The sequence below is a fragment of the Entelurus aequoreus genome, linkage group LG07, assembly GCF_033978785.1.
Source record: "Entelurus aequoreus isolate RoL-2023_Sb linkage group LG07, RoL_Eaeq_v1.1, whole genome shotgun sequence".
In the NCBI taxonomy this organism is placed as follows: Eukaryota; Metazoa; Chordata; class Actinopteri; order Syngnathiformes; family Syngnathidae; genus Entelurus; species Entelurus aequoreus.
Window position 1 is genome coordinate 4,383,825 of NC_084737.1, and position 18,098 is coordinate 4,401,922.

Here is an 18,098-nt window from a genome sequence, read left to right on the forward strand (position 1 = left end):
ATACTAGAAAGGAGAAATTAACGTATGTCTCTACCTTTAGCTGGAGATCGCTGTATGTTGTGAGCTGTGTCCAAATCTCACCACGCTACAAATCTCGTTCCGAAATCTCGCGATAACTCGCGACAAATCAAATCGTCCACATCAGGCAAAAATTCAGCCATGACAGACAAACAAACAAACTTTTCTATAAAACTAAAATAACAGTCTTCGGTAATCCAACAGAAAATCACTTCAGTCATCTCTCTTCACCTCAGTCAGGTAACTGTTTTTCCACCGGTGTTTTGTCGCGAGTTATCGCGAGATTTCGGAACGAGATTTGTAGCGTGGTGAGATTTGGACACAGCTCACAACATACAGCGATCTCCAGCTAAAGGTAGAGACATACGTTAATTTCTCCTTTCTAGTATGTTGTCGGACACTCATTGTAACTATCTGAGCCTGTCAGTGTGAAAAAAATGCATGTTTATAGGCCGAATTTTGACGAGAGCCATTTGCCCTGTGTACGAGCGTTAGCTGGGCTGGAGGCTGCCTGCCCTGCTCAATACTGGCGCGACCTCAAAAAATGTTTTATCCAGCACTCACATATACAGAAAAAATTATGAAAACAGGGCCCAGGTTGAAAAAAACCGAAGTTTCCCTTTAATTTTACAATGTGTAGATGACCTAAAAATCTTATTTCCCACAGGTCATATTTTTCATCTGATCCATCAAAAAGAAGTTGCGGGGCTGGTGTCGCCATTCTGTTAGCCATCTCGCGTATTGCGTCGCGAAAAACTTCTTCCGAGCTTTACTCACTTTATCTCCAAGTTGTCCACAGAAGCTCCGTGTTAATCCGTCACGTTAAACTTCCTCCAACTCTTCCTGGGCCCATAACCTGTCACGTTTCAGTGCACAGTGTCCACACGTATCGGAGAATAAAGTAATACTCTTAATCTTTAGCCTAATGGCATATTTATTACAAGTAGCGGCTGAAAATGGCGCGTCTCACAAAAAAGAGCGTAATGACGTCACATCCTGTGTACGTACCGTAAACATATAGAACATACAGCACAACACAATAGGTACCGTAATGCAATGAGTAAGGGCGCAATCCAAACACAACATTTAACATGGATATGACATATGTGGATATGACAAGTGTGGATATGACATGTGTGGATATGACAATTGTGGATATGACATGTGTGGTTATGACATGTGTGGATATGACATGTGTGGATATGAGAAGTGTGGATATGACATGTGTGGATATGACAAGTGTGGATATGACATGTGTGGATATGACAAGTGTGGATATGACATGTGTGGATATGACATGTGTGGATATGACAAGTGTGGATATGACATGTGTGGATACGACATGTGTGGATATGACAAGTGTGGATATGACAAGTGTGGATATGACATGTGTGGATATGACAAGTGTGGATATGACATGTGTGGATATGACATGTGTGGATATGACAAGTGTGGATATGACAAGTGTGGATATGACATGTGTGGATATGACAATTGTGGATATGACATGTGTGGATATGACATGTGTGGATATGACAAGTGTGGATATGACATGTGTGGATATGACATGTGTGGATATCACAAGTGTGGATATGACATGTGTGGATATGACATGTGTGGATATCACAAGTGTGGATATGACATGTGTGGATATGACATGTGTGGATATGACAAGTGTGGATATGACAAGTGTGGATATGACATGTGTGGATATGACATGTGTGGATATGACAAGTGTGGATATGACATGTGTGGATATGACATGTGTGGATATGACAAGTGTGGATATGACATGTGTGGATATGACATGTGTGGATATGACATGTGTGGATATGACAAGTGTGGATATGACAAGTGTGGATATGACATGTGTGGATATGACATGTGTGGATATGACAAGTGTGGATATGACATGTGTGGATATGACATGTGTGGATATGACATGTGTGGATATGACATGTGTGGATATGACAAGTGTGGATATGACATGTGTGGATATGACAAGTGTGGATATGACATGTGTGGATATGACATGTGTGGATATGACATGTGTGGATATGACAAGTGTGGATATGACATGTGTGGATATGACAAGTGTGGATATGACAAGTGTGGATATGACAAGTGTGGATATGACATGTGTGGATATGACATGTGTGGATATGACAAGTGTGGATATGACAAGTGTGGATATGACATGTGTGGATATGACAATTGTGGATATGACAATTGTGGATATGACAAGTGTGGATATGACATGTGTGGATATGACAATTGTGGATATGACATGTGTGGATATGACATGTGTGGATATGACATGTGTGGATATGACAAGTGTGGATATGACAAGTGTGGATATGACATGTGTGGATATGACATGTGTGGATATGACATGTGTGGATATGACAAGTGTGGATATGACAAGTGTGGATATGACATGTGTGGATATGACATGTGTGGATATCACATCTGTGGATATCACATCTGTGGATATGACATGTGTGGATATGACAAGTGTGGATATGACATGTGTGGATATGACAAGTGTGGATATGACGTGTGTGGATATGACATGTGTGGATATGACATGTGTGGATATGACATGTGTGGATATGACATGTGTGGATATGACATCCAGTATGCAGTCTGGCCAGCTCACATTTGTCCACCTCAGACTCGCTGATAAACGCTGAGTGAGAATGACCTTCCTGTTCAAACAGCAAACATCTGCTTTCCCACTCACGTGGCTCTTCTTGATACTGTAATACGCTCTTACTGTATACAGTTTGTTCCCAACATGAAACATCAACTACTGTGCAGGGGAAATGGAGGCTGACAGCGGTCAGGGCCCATTGTGGGGCCACCAGCGCCCCCTAGGGGGAACGCCAAGACATCTGTTTCACAGCTGTGGTCCGTATGGTACTCAGTTGTAATACACTTTTCCACCACTTGTGGCAGTAATGACAATCTCAAAGGAAGCTGAAGTCATAAAGAAGTTTCCCAAGCGCAAAAATGATGACCAAAGTGGTGAAGCTGTATATTTTCGCACTTTAATTTTATTGCCAGTTTAATTTTATTTTTTTCATTTAGATGATTAATTCAGTTTATTTTAGCATAACATAATTGCATGTCAATTTATTTTGTCTGTCAGTTGTCGAGGAGTCCCTTCTTATGCAGTATATTTGATTAGTTCTGGGTTTTTTAATCAGTCTGACATAAGCCTAAGGTTTAGATAAATAATATTTGTGATTCACATCATTTGACTAGGTTGTAAACTGTGAGTAGTTTAGACATAATTATTAAATTAGGAGTAAGCTGACTAATTCAGTGCTAGTATTCCCGCTGTAGTGGAAAAGTTGGGCCCCGAGGTCAAAAAAGTCGATATTATATGGTGATAATATCAAATATTGAAAAACTGTTCAATTTGGCATTATGATGCACTCCAATGTGGTCAAAAGTATCCATCAAAATCGCAAGAAATTAGTATGGCTGAAAAGTGTATACAAGTCTTTTATACCAGTCAATATCCATCCATCCATCCATTTTCTACCGCTTTGAAATAAGATTTAAATTTGATTCTACAGATTTTCTAGTTTTGCCATAATAATTTTTTTGAATTTTAATCATAATAAGTTTGAAGAAATATTCCACAAATATTCTTTGTCGAAAAAACAGAAGCTAAAATGAAGAATTAAATTAAAATGTATTTATTATTCTTTACAATAATAATTTTATTTTTTTTACTTGAACATTGATTTAAATTGTCAGTAAAGAAGAGGAAGGAATTTAAAAGGTAAAAAGGTATATGTGTTTAAAAATCCTAAAATCATTTTTAAGGTTGTATTTTTTCTCTAAAATTGTCTTTCTGAAAGTTATAAGAAGCAAAGTAAAAAAAATAATGAATTTATTTAAACAAGTGAAGACCAAGTCTTTAAAATATTTCCTTGGATTTTGAAATTCTATTTGAGTTTTGTCTCTCTTAGAATCAAAAATGTCGGGCAAAGCGAGACCAGCTTGCTAGTAAATAAATACAATTTAAAAAATAGAGGCAGCTCACTGGTAAGTGCTGCTATTTGAGCTATTTTTAGAACAGGCCAGCGGGCTACTCATCTGGTCCTTACGGGCTACCTGGTGCCCGCGGGCACCGTGTTGGTGACCCCTGATCTAACCTAACCCTCTAACCCTAACCCTAACCTCCTCTAACCCTAACCCTTTGTTTTTCATGCACTTTTGAGGAATAAACATGTCAAAGTAGAGCAAAAAGCTGGAATAGTAAATAAGGAATACAAAAACTGTCTGACTCAGATGAGTAAATAAGGAATACAAAGAGTGTCTGACTCAGATGAGTAAATAAGGAATAAAAAGAGTGTCTGACTCGGATGAGCAGCCAGCAGGTTTCACTTTTCACTTCCAGCCATAAAGTTTGTTGGTTGGAATTGACATTCCTCTCCAGAAAAGTGAAGAAAGGTAGTTCTATAATGTTCCCCATGTGAGAAAAGTCTCCTCCTCCGCGTTCTGGAAGAGTCCCAGACAGAGTCCACCACATGACACTTTCCAAGAGTCATAATTCATAAAGTGCAGAACATACAGTACTTTTTACTAGGCCAGTGTACTCCTAGCATGTACAGTATTTGCTCTAAGTGGGACTTGGTGTGGATAGTGACATTATTTCTGGCCAGCAGAGGGCGCTGTGGCTGAAATTGTGGTCAGGAAAATGCTGGAATTAGCATGAGAGCTCGCCTACATACTCCTCTCTCCAGTAGTTATGTCAAATTGTAAATATTCATTTATTTGAAACTATCACTTTATAACACGCTGATTGTTACCCTTAACAAGTGACGGTAATTACCAGCTTTGTTTCACGCTTGTTAGCCGGGATGCTAGCAAGAAATCCCATTTGGATGGCGATTGGATTCAGAATCTTTTCTCAATTCAACAGCGTTCTTGCAACTTATTCTGTGATAGAAAATGGATAATAAAACCATTTCAAAACAGATCAAAGACCTTCTCTCTGCTGACATACTGTATATAAATGTGGTCTGTAAAATCTTCTTGTTTTTAAAATCAATTCTTCAACATTTTAAATCAATTCAAAATTGAAATAAAAATCATGATTGGAATAAAAATCAATTGGTTGGTCGTCACTTATATTCATTTAGCATCGATGCTAGCGAGAATTTTAAGTCAGGGTTAGTTGTCACATATATTAATTTTGTCTTGATGCTAGTAGAACATGTGGTTGGACGTCACATATATTCATTTAGCCTTGATGCTAGTGAGAAATTTCAGTCAGGGTTAGTTGTCACATATATTAATTTTGTCTTGATGCTAGTAGAACATGTGGTTGGTCGTCACATATATTCATTTAGCCTTGATGCTAGTGAGAAATTTCAGTCGGGGTTGGTTGTCACATACATTTATTTCAGTCACAGTTGGTCATCACAAATATTCATTTAGCATCGATGCTAGCGAGAAATTTCAGTCACAGTTGGTCGTCACATATATTCAATTAGCATCGATGCTAGCGAGAAATTTCAGTCGGGGTTGGTTGTCGCATATCTTCATTTTGTCTTGATGCTAGCAATACATTTTAGTCAGGGTTGGTCGTCACGTATATTTATTTAGCATCGATGCTAGTAGAACATTTAAGTCGGGGTTGGTCGTCACATATATTCATTGAGCATCGATGCTAGCGAGAAATTTAAGTCAGGGTGGGTTGTCACATATATTAATTTAGCATTGATGCTTGTAGAACATTTCAGTCGAGGTTGGTTGTCGCATATATTTATTTAGCATGGATGCTAGTGGAAAAAAATGTAAGTCGTGGTTGGTTGTCACATACAGTATATTCATTTAGCATCGATGCTAGTAGAACATTTGAGTCGGGGTTGGTCGTCACATATATTCATTTAGCATTGATGCTAGTAGAACATTTGAGTCGGGGTTGGTCGTCACATATATTCATTTAGCATCGATGCTAGTGGAGAATTTCAGTTGAGGTTGGTTGTCGCATATATTCATTTAGCATGGATGCTAGTAGAAAAAAATGTAAGTCGTGGTTGGTCGTCACATATATTCATTTAGCATGGATGCTAGTAGAACATTTGAGTCGGGGTTGGTCGTCACATATATTCATTTAGCATTGATGCTAGTAGAACATTTGAGTCGGGGTTGGTCGTCACATATATTCATTTAGCATCGATGCTAGTAGAACATTTGAGTCTGGGTTGGTCGTCACATATATTCATTTAGCATCGATGCCAGCGAGAAATTCCCTTCGTGTTTGGTCGTCACACAAATATTTTCACCGGCTGGCCTAAGGTGTGTTTACTGTTTATGTGTTTACTGTTCATGTTCCTTGCTTGTTTTGCGAACTAAGTTGTCACATTTAGCTTTACCTTCTTGCCTTTTTTCAAAAGATGTTCCCTTTAAAAAAACAATAGCATGAACATGTGGGTTACAATGTGTCTTTTTCCATGCTGAGTTGGAAGATGAGAGCGATACATATTATATATGTATACCGTATTTCCTTGAATAGTCGCCGGGGCGCTAATTAATTTAAAATCTCTTCTCACTCCTGCGCTTACCAAAAGCATGCGGGATGGGCAAGCATGCGCTAATTATTTTAAAACCTCTTCTCACTCCGGCGCTTACCTTATCATGAAAAGCCCATTTAATTAAAAAAAAACGTTATTAGGGTCTTACCTTTACTTATAAATGATGTCCCTGTGCAGCTGCTTCTGATCAAAGGCAGTCTTCCTTATCTTTCTTCAGTTTTAAAAGTCTCTGGAGATATTCCTTTAATTATTACCTCCTGCTTCGATTGAAAGTCCAGTTTAGAAAACTGTTTTATTTTAGATATGTAATCCTCCATGGTAAAAGTGCAAGCAAACGATCGCTGCTCACGCTTGCTGCTTGTTGTCTTCTTCTGCAGCACCGGTCTTCTGCAGTACTGGTAGTCGCAAGAAGGATCACTAGCGCCCTCTACCACCAGGAGGCGGGAGTCATTTAATGACTCATATTTGACCCGGCGGAAGTGCCAAGCATGCGCTAATTATTTTGCGAAACGAGTTTGACCCGGCTGTAATTCTAGGCAGGCGAATACTATATTCCCGGCGGCAATTCAAGGAAATACGGTATGTATATACAATATGTATATTACTATCCAGCTTCAGTTGAATGTCGCCATGACAACAGTCAAAAGATGAGTAAATAGTTGTCCCTGGAGAAGAAGGACTGTAAACAAGTATACTCGCTTTTGTGAGAAATTGTATTCATTTTGTGACTTTCTACTTTGAAGGTTGTCCAAGTTCTTTACTAAAACTCTGCCTCAGATAACCATTCAAACTTGAACTCCTTGACACTCTGCAAACCTCCAAAATAGCGCAAACCCACACTAATATTGAACAAAAAAAGTCTTTGTATGACTCCAAATAGGCAAAGGTCCAACGCTAACTCATGTGCCTGCAGGCCAGTTTGTGGCGACAAGACATCAACTTCCTGCTGGGATGTCAATGCACAAAACACACACTCATTGCTAAAGGTGTGCCATCACTTTCTTCCACTATTTTACTGCATTGTTTCCATGTTAGCATGACCACAAAAACAATTCCTAAGACTTTGTGCAATTTGGTGCAAACAATTCAAGGATCTGTGTAAAATGTACGTGATGAAAACAAAACAAAAATGACATAAATGTTACAAAATAAATAAAACACATTGAACTGATCGTTCAAAAAGTCTGTGGAACGCTCTCCCTGACCACCTGAGGGCACCACAGACTGTGGATGCTTTTAAAAAAGGCTTAAAAACCCTTCTTTTAAAAGAAGCCATTATTATATATATATATATATATATATATATATATATATATATATATATATATATATATATATATATATACATATATATATATATATATATATATATATATATATATGTATATATATATATATATATATATATATATATATATATATATATATATATATATATATATATATATATATATATATATAATATATAATAAAATCTATTATTACATAGAAGGTTAACAAAATTATAAAGAAGATTCCTGGTAAACATCGTGATCCTAATTGATGAATTGATGAATCTGTGCAAATCCAGTAGGCACACGTGAGTCCAACTGAAACGCTAACGCTAGCTTGCCGACACGTGCAATGCGACAAGTACCAAGTGATATGACTGCGATAGCGACAAGAGTGAGCGTGCAAACGTTAACATGCTAACAGTTAGCATGTGTCACATACTAAGTTTAATGACTGTGAGGCGTACGCGTGTGAAAATAGCTAGCAAACCGAACATGCAAATGTTAAGATGCTAACAGTTAGCATGTGTCACGTACCAAGTTTAGTGACTGTAAGTATATATGTGCGCGAAAATAGCTAGAGAAAAGAGCATAATATTTAAGACAACTTGTTATTTATTACTACTTTAATATTTAGGACAACTTGTTTATTTATTTATTTATTTTTTTCAACTTGTTTATTTATCACCACTTTAATATTTAGGACAACTTGTTACTTATCACTACTTTAATATTTAGGACAACTTGTTACTTATTTATCACTACTTTAATATTTAGGACAACTTGTTACTTATTACTACTTTAATATTTAGGACAACTTGTTTATTTATCACTACTTTAATGTTTAGGACAACTTGTTTATTTATCACTACTTTAATATTTAGGACAACTTGTTTATCTATCACTACTTTAATATTTAGGACAACTTGTTACTTATCACTACTTTACTATTTAGGACAACTTGTTACTTATCACTACTTTAATATTTAGGACAACTTGTTACTTATTTATCACTACTTTAATATTTAGGACAACCTGTTACTTATTACTACTTTGATATTTAGGACAACTTGTTACTTATTACTACTTTAATATTTAGGACAACTTGCTTATTTATCACTACTTTAATATTTAGGACAACTCGCTTACTTATCACTACTTTAATATTTAGGACAACTTGTTACTAATTTAATATTTAGGACAACTTGTTACTACTTTAATAATCAGGACAACTTGTTGCTACTTTAATATTCAAGACCACTTGTTACTTATCACTATGATATTTAGGACAAATTGTTACTTATTACTACTTTAATATTTAGGACAACTTGTTACTTATTTATCGCTACTTTAATATTTAGGACAACTTGTTAAAAATGTGTTTACTACTTTAATATTCAGGACAACTTGTTTAATTATCACTACTTTAGTATTTAGGACAACTTGTTTATTTTTAGTATTTAGGACAACTTGTTTATTTATCACTACTTTAATATTTAGGACAACTTGTTACTTGTCACTACTTTAATATTTAGGACAACTTGTTACTTATTACTACTTTAATATTTAGGACAACTTGCTTATTTATCACTACTTTACTATTTAGGACAACTCGCTTACTTATCACTACTTTAATATTTAGGACAACTTGCTTATTTATCACTACTTTAATATTTAGGACAACTCGCTTACTTATCACTACTTTAATATTTAGGACAACTTGTTGCTACTTTAATATTCAAGACCACTTGTTACTTATTACTACTTTGATATTTAGGACAACTTGTTACTTATTACTACTTTAATATTTAGGACAACTTGCTTATTTATCACTACTTTAATATTTAGGACAACTCGCCTACTTATCACTACTTTAATATTTAGAACAACTTGTTACTAATTTAATATTTAGGACAACTAGTTACTACTTTAATAATTAGGACAACTTGTTACTACTTTAATATTTAAGACCACTTGTTACTTATCACTATGATATTTAGGACAACTTGTTACTTATTACTACTTTAATATTTAGGACAACTTGTTACTTATTTATCGCTACTTTAATATTTAGGACAACTTGTTAAAAATTTGTTTACTACTTTAATATTTAGGACAACTTGTTTATTTATCACTACTTTAGTATTTAGGACAACTTGTTTATTTTTAGTATTTAGGACAACTTGTTTATTTATCACTACTTTAATATTTAGGACAACTTGTTACTACTTTAATATTTAAGACAACTTGTTACTTATTACTACTTTAATATTTAGGACAACTTGCTTATTTATCACTACTTTAATATTTAGGACAACTCGCGTACTTATCACTACTTTAATATTTAGGACAACTTGTTACTAATTTAATATTTAGGACAACTTGTTACTACTTTAATAATCAGGACAACTTGTTGCTACTTTAATATTCAAGACCACTTGTTACTTATCACTATGATATTTAGGACAACTTGTTACTACTTTAATAATTAGGACAAGTACTTTCACATTGAGTAGACCAAGTGAACAAAAGCCCAGTAGAAGAGTGTTCCTTCAGACAAACCACGTGGCAGCACATAGCGCAGTGTTTGGGGGGGGGACTTACCTCCTCAAACAAGCCCAGCTGATAGCCGGGTGGTCCGGTCCTGATAGCAGAACCAGGTTGGTCTTGTCCTGATAGCAGAACCAGGTTGGTCTTGTCCTGATAGCAGAACCAGGGTGGTTTTGTCCTGATGGCAGAACCAGGGTGGTCCGGTCTTGATGGCAGAACCAGGGTGGTCTTGTCCTGATAGCAGAACCAGGGTGGTGCGGTCCTGATAGCAGAACCAGGGTGGTGCGGTCCTGATAGCAGAAGCTTGCAGGCTGGTCCTGAAGCCCTGCAGGAAGTTGTGTGTGGAAGGTTGGAGGAGAAGAGAGAAGAAATATGACAACATGGAGCCAGAAGGGGGGCGGCTGCTGAAAATGATGGTTTCAAGTTTCTGCTGACGTCACACACGGAGGGCGGCTCCTCTTCCTCGCCAGAAAAAGAAAAGACTTTCTACGTGACTTGTTGTCTCACCAGTGCCAGGACTTGTGTGCTGGACTTTTTGTAGTGGCAGCAGCAGGTTACGTAAGGAAAGGTCAACACGTGAAGGTGTGGGTGTGCAGACTTTTCTAACAGCAGATGATGGCGCTCCCAGGGCTCCATTTGGCTCCTCCCAGGGCTCCATTTGGCTCCTCCCAGGGCTCCATTTGGCTCCTCCCAGGGCTCCATTTGGCTCCTCCCAGGGCTCCATTTGGCTCCTCCCAGGGCTCCATTTGGCTCCTCCCAGGGTTTCATTTGGCTCCTCCCAGGGCTCCATTTGGCTCCTCCCAGGGCTCCATTTGGCTCCTCCCAGGGCTCCATTTGGCTCCTCCCATGGCTCCATTTGGGGCTCCTCCCTGCGTACAGTGAACTCAGAGAAGGGCACTCTGGTGATTTACTGCGGCGCTTAAATAAACTGTACGACACGGCGGAATGTTCCAGAAATACGTCCGAGGGACTTCTTGTCATCTAGTCTGCGTACGAACAAAGGTTTTTAGGTGCTGCTGTCCTCGCCTCTGCTGCGGAACACGAACCAACACAACCTGTGGACCACATGAAAACATGCAGGGGCCACAAACCAACACAACCTGTCATGTAGTAACATTCATAATAACATGTCATATATACATGATGTAAGTATATATGTCATGTAGTAACATTCATAATAACATGTCATATATACATGATGTAAGTATATATGTCATGTAGTAACATTCATAATAACATGTCATATATACATGATGTAAGTATATATGTCATGTAGTAACATTCATAACAACATGTCATATATACATGATGTAAGTATATATGTCATGTAGTAACATTCATAACAACATGTCATATATACATGATGTAAGTATATATGTCATGTAGTAACATTCATAACAACATGTCATATATACATGGTGTAAGTATATATGTCATGTAGTAACATTCATAACAACATGTCATATATACATGATGTAAGTATATATGTCATGTAGTAACATTCATAATAACATGTCATATATACATGATGTAAGTATATATGTCATGTAGTAACATTCATAATAACATGTCATATATACATGATGTAAGTATATATGTCATGCAGTAACATTCATAATAACATGTCATATATACATGATGTAAGTATATATGTCATGCAGTAACATTCATAATAACATGTAATATATACATGATGTAAGTATATATGTCATGTAGTAACATTCATAATAACATGTAATATATACATGATGTAAGTATATATGTCATGCAGTAACATTCATAATAACATGTCATATATACATGATGTAAGTATATATGTCATGTAGTAACATTCATAATAACATGTCATATATACATGATGTAAGTATATATGTCATGTAGTAACATTCATAATAACATGTCATATATACATGATGTAAGTATATATGTCATGTAGTAACATTCATAATAACATGTCATATATACATGGTGTAAGTATATATGTCATGTAGTAACATTCATAATAACATGTCATATATACATGGTGTAAGTATATATGTCATGTAGTAACATTCATAATAACATGTAATATATACATGATGTAAGTATATATGTCATGTAGTAACATTCATAATAACATGTCATATATACATGATGTAAGTATATATGTCATGTAGTAACATTCATAATAACATGTAATATATACATGATGTAAGTATATATGTCATGTAGTAACATTCATAACAACATGTCATATATACATGATGTAAGTATATATGTCATGTAGTAACATTCATAACAACATGTCATATATACATGATGTAAGTATATATGTCATGTAGTAACATTCATAACAACATGTCATATATACATGATGTAAGTATATATGTCATGTAGTAACATTCATAACAACATGTCATATATACATGGTGTAAGTATATATGTCATGTAGTAACATTCATAACAACATGTCATATATACATGATGTAAGTATATATGTCATGTAGTAACATTCATAATAACATGTCATATATACATGATGTAAGTATATATGTCATGTAGTAACATTCATAATAACATGTCATATATACATGATGTAAGTATATATGTCATGTAGTAACATTCATAATAACATGTCATATATACATGATGTAAGTATATATGTCATGCAGTAACATTCATAATAACATGTCATATATACATGATGTAAGTATATATGTCATGCAGTAACATTCATAATAACATGTAATATATACATGATGTAAGTATATATGTCATGCAGTAACATTCATAATAACATGTAATATATACATGATGTAAGTATATATGTCATGCAGTAACATTCATAATAACATGTCATATATACATGATGTAAGTATATATGTCATGCAGTAACATTCATAATAACATGTCATATATACATGATGTAAGTATATATGTCATGTAGTAACATTCATAATAACATGTCATATATACATGATGTAAGTATATATGTCATGTAGTAACATTCATAATAACATGTCATATATACATGATGTAAGTATATATGTCATGTAGTAACATTCATAATAACATGTCATATATACATGGTGTAAGTATATATGTCATGTAGTAACATTCATAATAACATGTAATATATACATGATGTAAGTATATATGTCATGTAGTAACATTCATAATAACATGTCATATATACATGATGTAAGTATATATGTCATGTAGTAACATTCATAATAACATGTCATATATACATGATGTAAGTATATATGTCATGTAGTAACATTCATAATAACATGTCATATATACATGATGTAAGTATATATGTCATGTAGTAACATTCATAATAACATGTCATATATACATGATGTAAGTATATATGTCATGTAGTAACATTCATAATAACATGTAATATATACATGATGTAAGTATATATGTCATGTAGTAACATTCATAACAACATGTCATATATACATGATGTAAGTATATATGTCATGTAGTAACATTCATAACAACATGTCATATATACATGATGTAAGTATATATGTCATGTAGTAACATTCATAACAACATGTCATATATACATGGTGTAAGTATATATGTCATGTAGTAACATTCATAACAACATGTCATATATACATGATGTAAGTATATATGTCATGTAGTAACATTCATAATAACATGTCATATATACATGATGTAAGTATATATGTCATGTAGTAACATTCATAATAACATGTAATATATACATGATGTAAGTATATATGTCATGCAGTAACATTCATAATAACATGTCATATATACATGATGTAAGTATATATGTCATGCAGTAACATTCATAATAACATGTAATATATACATGATGTAAGTATATATGTCATGTAGTAACATTCATAATAACATGTAATATATACATGATGTAAGTATATATGTCATGCAGTAACATTCATAATAACATGTCATATATACATGATGTAAGTATATATGTCATGCAGTAACATTCATAATAACATGTCATATATACATGATGTAAGTATATATGTCATGTAGTAACATTCATAATAACATGTCATATATACATGATGTAAGTATATATGTCATGTAGTAACATTCATAATAACATGTCATATATACATGATGTAAGTATATATGTCATGTAGTAACATTCATAATAACATGTCATATATACATGGTGTAAGTATATATGTCATGTAGTAACATTCATAATAACATGTAATATATACATGATGTAAGTATATATGTCATGTAGTAACATTCATAATAACATGTAATATATACATGATGTAAGTATATATGTCATGTAGTAACATTCATAATAACATGTCATATATACATGATGTAAGTATATATGTCATGTAGTAACATTCATAACAACATGTCATATATACATGATGTAAGTATATATGTCATGTAGTAACATTCATAACAACATGTCATATATACATGATGTAAGTATATATGTCATGTAGTAACATTCATAACAACATGTCATATATACATGGTGTAAGTATATATGTCATGTAGTAACATTCATAACAACATGTCATATATACATGATGTAAGTATATATGTCATGTAGTAACATTCATAATAACATGTCATATATACATGATGTAAGTATATATGTCATGTAGTAACATTCATAATAACATGTCATATATACATGATGTAAGTATATATGTCATGTAGTAACATTCATAACAACATGTCATATATACATGATGTAAGTATATATGTCATGTAGTAACATTCATAACAACATGTCATATATACATGATGTAAGTATATATGTCATGTAGTAACATTCATAATAACATGTCATATATACATGGTGTAAGTATATATGTCATGTAGTAACATTCATAATAACATGTAATATATACATGATGTAAGTATATATGTCATGTAGTAACATTCATAATAACATGTCATATATACATGATGTAAGTATATATGTCATGTAGTAACATTCATAATAACATGTCATATATACATGATGTAAGTATATATGTCATGTAGTAACATTCATAATAACATGTCATATATACATGATGTAAGTATATATGTCATGTAGTAACATTCATAATAACATGTCATATATACATGATGTAAGTATATATGTCATGTAGTAACATTCATAATAACATGTAATATATACATGATGTAAGTATATATGTCATGTAGTAACATTCATAACAACATGTCATATATACATGATGTAAGTATATATGTCATGTAGTAACATTCATAACAACATGTCATATATACATGATGTAAGTATATATGTCATGTAGTAACATTCATAACAACATGTCATATATACATGGTGTAAGTATATATGTCATGTAGTAACATTCATAACAACATGTCATATATACATGATGTAAGTATATATGTCATGTAGTAACATTCATAATAACATGTCATATATACATGATGTAAGTATATATGTCATGTAGTAACATTCATAATAACATGTAATATATACATGATGTAAGTATATATGTCATGCAGTAACATTCATAATAACATGTCATATATACATGATGTAAGTATATATGTCATGCAGTAACATTCATAATAACATGTAATATATACATGATGTAAGTATATATGTCATGCAGTAACATTCATAATAACATGTAATATATACATGATGTAAGTATATATGTCATGCAGTAACATTCATAATAACATGTCATATATACATGATGTAAGTATATATGTCATGCAGTAACATTCATAATAACATGTCATATATACATGATGTAAGTATATATGTCATGTAGTAACATTCATAATAACATGTCATATATACATGATGTAAGTATATATGTCATGTAGTAACATTCATAATAACATGTCATATATACATGATGTAAGTATATATGTCATGTAGTAACATTCATAATAACATGTCATATATACATGGTGTAAGTATATATGTCATGTAGTAACATTCATAATAACATGTAATATATACATGATGTAAGTATATATGTCATGTAGTAACATTCATAATAACATGTAATATATACATGATGTAAGTATATATGTCATGTAGTAACATTCATAATAACATGTCATATATACATGATGTAAGTATATATGTCATGTAGTAACATTCATAACAACATGTCATATATACATGATGTAAGTATATATGTCATGTAGTAACATTCATAACAACATGTCATATATACATGATGTAAGTATATATGTCATGTAGTAACATTCATAACAACATGTCATATATACATGGTGTAAGTATATATGTCATGTAGTAACATTCATAACAACATGTCATATATACATGATGTAAGTATATATGTCATGTAGTAACATTCATAATAACATGTCATATATACATGATGTAAGTATATATGTCATGTAGTAACATTCATAATAACATGTCATATATACATGATGTAAGTATATATGTCATGTAGTAACATTCATAATAACATGTCATATATACATGATGTAAGTATATATGTCATGTAGTAACATTCATAATAACATGTAATATATACATGATGTAAGTATATATGTCATGTAGTAACATTCATAACAACATGTCATATATACATGATGTAAGTATATATGTCATGTAGTAACATTCATAACAACATGTCATATATACATGATGTAAGTATATATGTCATGTAGTAACATTCATAACAACATGTCATATATACATGGTGTAAGTATATATGTCATGTAGTAACATTCATAACAACATGTCATATATACATGATGTAAGTATATATGTCATGTAGTAACATTCATAATAACATGTCATATATACATGATGTAAGTATATATGTCATGTAGTAACATTCATAATAACATGTAATATATACATGATGTAAGTATATATGTCATGCAGTAACATTCATAATAACATGTCATATATACATGATGTAAGTATATATGTCATGCAGTAACATTCATAATAACATGTAATATATACATGATGTAAGTATATATGTCATGCAGTAACATTCATAATAACATGTAATATATACATGATGTAAGTATATATGTCATGCAGTAACATTCATAATAACATGTCATATATACATGATGTAAGTATATATGTCATGCAGTAACATTCATAATAACATGTCATATATACATGATGTAAGTATATATGTCATGTAGTAACATTCATAATAACATGTCATATATACATGATGTAAGTATATATGTCATGTAGTAACATTCATAATAACATGTCATATATACATGATGTAAGTATATATGTCATGTAGTAACATTCATAATAACATGTCATATATACATGGTGTAAGTATATATGTCATGTAGTAACATTCATAATAACATGTAATATATACATGATGTAAGTATATATGTCATGTAGTAACATTCATAATAACATGTAATATATACATGATGTAAGTATATATGTCATGTAGTAACATTCATAACAACATGTCATATATACATGATGTAAGTATATATGTCATGTAGTAACATTCATAACAACATGTCATATATACATGATGTAAGTATATATGTCATGTAGTAACATTCATAACAACATGTCATATATACATGATGTAAGTATATATGTCATGTAGTAACATTCATAACAACATGTCATATATACATGGTGTAAGTATATATGTCATGTAGTAACATTCATAACAACATGTCATATATACATGATGTAAGTATATAT

The 18,098-nt window shown here is 32.7% G+C and overlaps 2 protein-coding genes across 5 annotated transcripts in view; one reads left to right on the plus strand and one right to left on the minus strand.

Annotated features, from left to right (window-relative positions):
* The window catches only part of LOC133653298 (sodium-coupled neutral amino acid transporter 3-like), a 55,580-nt gene extending 44,083 nt beyond the window's left edge, over positions 1-11,497 (minus strand). Inside the window, exon 1 of one of the 4 annotated variants that reach the window (XM_062052437.1) lies at positions 10,451-11,490. The gene's annotated coding sequence lies outside the window, so the exon portion shown is untranslated. Of the gene's footprint in view, positions 1-34; positions 68-795; positions 958-10,450 lie in introns of those variants that run through there. The other 3 variants (XM_062052438.1, XM_062052439.1, XM_062052440.1) reach the window with 3 other exon arrangements.
* Positions 82-18,098, plus strand: part of LOC133653297 (solute carrier family 2, facilitated glucose transporter member 1-like) — a 54,187-nt gene continuing 36,170 nt past the window's right edge. The window contains exon 1 of the mRNA XM_062052434.1: positions 82-373. The gene's annotated coding sequence lies outside the window, so the exon portion shown is untranslated. The remainder of the gene's footprint in view (positions 374-18,098) is intronic.